The sequence below is a fragment of the Loxodonta africana genome, chromosome 2, assembly GCF_030014295.1.
Source record: "Loxodonta africana isolate mLoxAfr1 chromosome 2, mLoxAfr1.hap2, whole genome shotgun sequence".
NCBI classification, from domain to species: Eukaryota; Metazoa; Chordata; class Mammalia; order Proboscidea; family Elephantidae; genus Loxodonta; species Loxodonta africana.
The window spans coordinates 35,512,439-35,518,105 of NC_087343.1; the positions used below are offsets into that span (position 1 = coordinate 35,512,439).

The 5,667-nt window shown below is 38.6% G+C and overlaps 1 pseudogene; it reads right to left on the reverse strand.

Annotated features, from left to right (window-relative positions):
- Nucleotides 1-2,810: 2,810 nt before the first annotated feature.
- On the reverse strand, nt 2,811-4,228 carry LOC111749990 (myosin light chain 4-like; annotated as a pseudogene).
- Nucleotides 4,229-5,667: the final 1,439 nt, after the last annotated feature.

Genomic DNA, 5,667 nt, shown 5'->3' on the forward strand with positions numbered 1-5,667 from the left:
TATATGGGGTCCCCATAAGTCAGAGTCAACTTGAATGCAACTGTTATTTTTAATTGAAGCTAGTAGGGGAGTGAATTTACCTAGGAAGAAGGCATAGATTAAAAAGAGAATAAGGCCTAGGAAAGAACCCTGAGATACTTATCCATTTAGATGCAACAAGAGAAGATGAAGTATGGGAAGTGGATCAAGAAGGTGCAGCAAGAGTTAAGAGGAAGACAAGAGGTCTGCACAGATGATGGAAAAATGACTTTTTGTTTGTTTTGTTTTTTATAGAAAGTAAAATGATGCAAACAATGAAAGACAAATTACATATTAACTTGCAAAATGTACATTTGACTTAACGATGTACATGGAATGTTGCTAGCGACCTTGGTGTGAAAAGCTAAGGGGAAGTGCAGTGAAGCCAGTTTGTAGTGAGTTTGGGAGAGGGTTAAAGGTGAGAAGGTGCAGATAACCCTTTCATGTTTGTAAAGAAGAGGAGATAAAGAGCAATAGCAACTAGGGCAGTAGCTGCAGAAAGATAAAGAGTCAATGGAGGGAATTTTTTAAATAAACGAGACTGTTTAAATACTCCTGGGAAAGAACCTGGGGAAAGGAAACATACAGACAGTCCCTGGTTTTCGAACGAGATATGTTCCTAAGTCTGTCTTTAGGTCGAATTTGCAGGTAAGGCAGTACAGGTACATATGGTTCTCATTTAGTGTCAGTCAAATGTTTTGTGTTTGTATATAGTATATATTTTACCTTGATGGAACACTGTCCAAAAATCACAGTATTTTCATGAGCGTCACAAAGTAAGTGCCTCTGTTCATTACTAGGAGCCATCGTATTTAACTCAGATTTTTAACATAATAGGCTTTATGGCAGTCCCTTCTTAAATATGAGTTGTCCATAAACTGGATATTCTTAACCTAGGAACTTACTGTAATAGGCTCCATGGCAGTCCACTCATAAGGACCAGTTGTCCATAAGCTGGACATTTTTAACCAGGCGACAGCATGTTACTACCATTTGTCCACTGGCTGAAAAAAGATAGTACACGGTTCTCTGAAACAAGACACTGAGATTCATACCTCCTTCCCTGAGTTGTATATGTGAGTAAAGGGGTATGTCCTCAAGATCCCCGTTCAGTGCATGGTTTCTTAGATACAGAATATAATTTAATGAAGGCCATTAAAAGCTAATAAAGTTCAGCCACTATCAAATGCAAGTTGAACATGTGAAAGGTCTTAACAATCATTTGAAACAACTGAGTATAACTTTCGTATTAGCACTGTCATTTTCTGTCCTCTAAACTTCAGGTCTTTCTTGTTTATACTTCATCACAATACCTTATCCATCTAAATTTATTTTCTACAGTTATATTAATTACTTCATTTTCAAATAAAGTCCAAAAAGCCTCACACTGGCACTTGATGGCATGAAAGTTAAAAGAAAAAAGAGAAGATAAACTGTTTTGGCACTCTTTCTTGAAAGCCTGGCTTTGGGCCCCATGTTAAAACATATCACTGAAGGTCTCCTCGTATTTCTTCCTGCATAAAATAAATGGTAAAGTGGTCATGCATTCATTATGCTATAAGCTACACACAGATGTAAATGGATACCATTCATAATATTTTATAGTGTTTTGAAGTTCCAAGCCCATCTAGAATGATAAAGACCTGAAAAGTGTTAACCCACCTCAAAGTCTTTTTTTATTGCATTCTTTAATAGATCGGTCCAATTTCTTTGCATGCTATAAAAGTCAAGAAAGTATTTCTATGGTATTAAACGGTAACACATGGAAACCATTTCATTCGTAAGAAGAATGTTCTCTGCTTTGTGATTTGTGCTTTTTAATGCCCTTTTCCTTCCTCTTGTTCTTTCAGGGACAGTTTGATTCAGAGTAATGGTGCGGTGGAAATTAAATGAGTGCGCATGAAGTCCAATGAACTCAGTATACTGCTTATCTTGTAACTATACTTAATCTAAATAACCTTTTTTATGCTCTGCTGGAATGGCATTTTCAAAAGGCTATATAGTAGTAAATGAGAGTATATGTCAGTAAGGATTTGCTAGACAAATCAGATCTCAGAGAGAAGTATATCTATCCATTACTATGTAATGCACATTTCAGCTTGAAGGACAATTTTTGCTTGTGTGATCAGACCATTAACATTTGCTGTCATTTGAGCTATGTTTTCCAACTTTTCTACTTTCCTTTCCTGTCTTAATTTCATTTATTTTTTCCAACTGAGGCCTTCAGATAGAAATTACCTCAAGAAGGAAGAGTGAAATTCATAACTCATTGGCTTAGATTTTCTTACCAGGTATCTATCCTCAGAAAGTAAAAGTTTCCAAGGGATAATAATACCTATGCAAATGGTAGTGTACTAAAAAGAATTTAATCTACACGCAAAAACACATGGCAGACACATTCTTTGATAACTTTTACTTCTTTTTCTTTTTCATCGATATAATTTTCCTTTACTATTAAGTTTGAAGGAACGATTTACTAAACAAGATTTAGAAAAAAGTTTTTCTGCTTGAGCGACTGCCCTTCCCTTTGGTCTTTTATGCAAAGTGGTTAAGATCTATATATCCCACTGCCGTCGAGTAGATACCAACTCATAGCGACCCTAGAGGACAGAGTAGAACTGCCCCCCAGAGTTTCCAAGGAGCACCTAGTGGACTTGAACTGCTGACCTTTGGTTAGCAGCCGTAGCACTTACCACTATGCCACCAGGGTTTCCAGATCTATATATATGTAAGTTATAATATTTTGCTTTTGCCAATATGCTAAAGCAAATCTTATGGTGTATTTGTGTATTTGGAAACCCTGGTGGCATAATGGTTAACTGCTACAGCAGCTAACCAAAAGGTCAGCAGTTCAAATCTATCAGGTGCTCCTTGGAAACTCTATGGGGCAGTTTACTCTGTCCTGTAGAGTCACTATTAGTTGGAAGTGACTGGATGGCAATGGACTTGGTAATTTTTTTTTTTTTAGGTTCTCTTTCTGCCAAGATTCCTTTGCCATGAACCAGCATTTTGTACACCATGACCAAGTTGATTTTATTTTAAGATATTTGAATTATAATACACTTAACTGATACTAGCCATACCAGCAGGTAAAAAGGAAAACATAAACATTTTTTAAATATCAAAAGGCATACCGTGAAAGTAAATACTCTCCCTCTCCCCCCACCCCCGGAAACATGGCCCAGCCATGACTGGACTATTTATTTACCGTGAGTGCTGTGGAGCTATGAGGTCCTTGGGGCTGTAGTTCAGTGACAGGTCCGGGACTCCTGTTTCACTCAGTTACTCTGGGCCTCTCCATAACACACACTAAAAAAAAATAAAAACCTACTGCCTTGAGATGATTCCTGATGGTGAAAGCCAAGAGCCAAGCACCCTGGAAGAGGCTGCTTCATCCAGACATGATGTGCTTGACAAAGGCTTCGTAATTGATGCTGTCATTGGCATCGTCTTGCCCAGCTAACGGCTGTTCCACTTCACCCTCTATCATCTTCTCCCTCAGGGTGGTCAAACACTGGCCAAAGCTCAACACTCAGAACCATGCCATTGCTCTCCTTGTTGAAAACGTTCAGCCCTTCCATGAAATTCTCGCAGATGCCCTGCTCCTTGTTACGGAGATATGCACAGGATGGGTAAGAACATCTTGCAGGAATATCTCAGAGCATCTTGGCATTCATCTTTCCATGCTTGGGCTTGCCCAGGACATAAAACACTCCAGTGATTTCAGGGTTCTGGTCCATGTCTTGCAGCACACCCCATAGATGATCTTCATCTCTTTAGTCAGGGTCCAGTGAAACAATGAGAAGGACTCTTTGAACTCTTGATCTGGTCAACAGAGAAATCTGTCTTTACACTGGTGGGATCAAAGGCAGGTTCCTTGGGCAGCTCAGGGACTGGGGAAGGGGCTGAGGCCTTGGAAGCCTCTGCTTTAGGCTCAGGCTTCTTGGGAAGCATGTTGTCTTGTCGGGCTCTTTGGTGGAGGTTGGACTACAACCTTTTAAATATAGACTTTAAAGGCTATACATGAAAAGATGTACAGATAGGGTCTAGAAGTTTCCAGCACGGATTTTCAAGTCCCTAGAGACATGCCAGTCCCCCGACGTGCATCAGCAATCTGCAAGATCCTAAAATAAATATTTCTTGCTAGTTACGTATATAAATTTCGGAATATATGTCCTTAAAAGCAAGGATTGATTACCCCATAAGCATGGTATGCACATGCCTAGGGCATGAACAAAACAGGGGCACCTGTTGTCCAAAGCAAAGACTCATAGATGCCAAGCAGAAAGGACACAAGGAAAAGTGAGTGCGCAGTGGAAGAGAGCTGGCAGGGCGCTAAACGAAACTGATACCAGCTCCATTGTATGAGAACGTGACTTCCAAAAATAAAGCTCATGCAAGGTCATGATGGTGCCCATGTGCAAGGTTGTTTAAGCTATGAGGTCCCTACCACTTCAACACCTTCATTGACATCTGTCTCCTACAGTTCTCGGCCATGTAACTGAAACTCTTTATCTCAGTGGGTGTCTTGGGAGTATATTATTTCTTTCTAATGAACTAGAGGTGGGGATGAGCTGTTTAACTCTTGCTACATTATGTAATATGTAATTGCAACCGTATCCAACATGTGCCCTTACTGGGCGTGGATGGATTATATTAATAGGTAACAAGTCTCTGATCCGTTTTGAGAGAGCCATCTTGTACATCCACATCTGCTGATCCAGCAACTGCAGCCAAGAGGGCCAGCAATGCTCTTTGCCGTGATATAAACACAAGGGTATGCTCTTGGACATATCCTGGTAAACAATCAAAAGGGAGGGAACTAGAATAAGTAGACCTTTACAATGAATACAATCAAGTTACTTTTTTACTGTTTGGCATTTACAAACACAGTTATGTCCTAAGTTTTGTAAACAATATTCATAAGTTTAAAATGTTTGGCATACGTGCAGACACAATCTACCATACCCACTGCTGTTGAGTCAATTCTGACTCATAGCCACCCTAAAGAACAGAGTAGAGCTGACCCAGAGGGTTTCCAAAGAGTGCCTGGTGGATTCAAACTGCTGACCTTTTGATTAACTGCTATGCCACCAGGGTTTCCCAATATGCCATACACTGTATATAATACTAACAAGGGTAATAATTTCATATTATACTAACATTGGAAACATCCAAAAGTACTGGAAATATTAATATTTATCTAACATGAAAAGTATTAATTTATATATCAAGAGAGTTTCATTTTTTATTGTCTGTTGCATGGGACACAGTGCTTAATATAACTCTATGTATGCTAATAAATCAGGTATTATACACACTAAGAGGGTGCAACATTCAATATTTATTTATCGTGCAAAACATATTGCTACTTTGCAACAATTGTGTCTCTAAATTTGTCTTCCAAGAAAGCAACAAAGGACATTTGTCAGAACATTACGTTTATATTTTAACAGAGTATTTACATATCTCCATGTAAGGAAATTGAACAATTCCTCAAGAAAATAAATTAATATTTAGATAATAAAAATATACCACTTTCGCCTCCAATAGCTGATATTATAATCACATTTAAGAAGAAGTTACATCATGGAGAAATAAGACACACACGAAAACACACATACATACACGAATACATATGCCTGTATA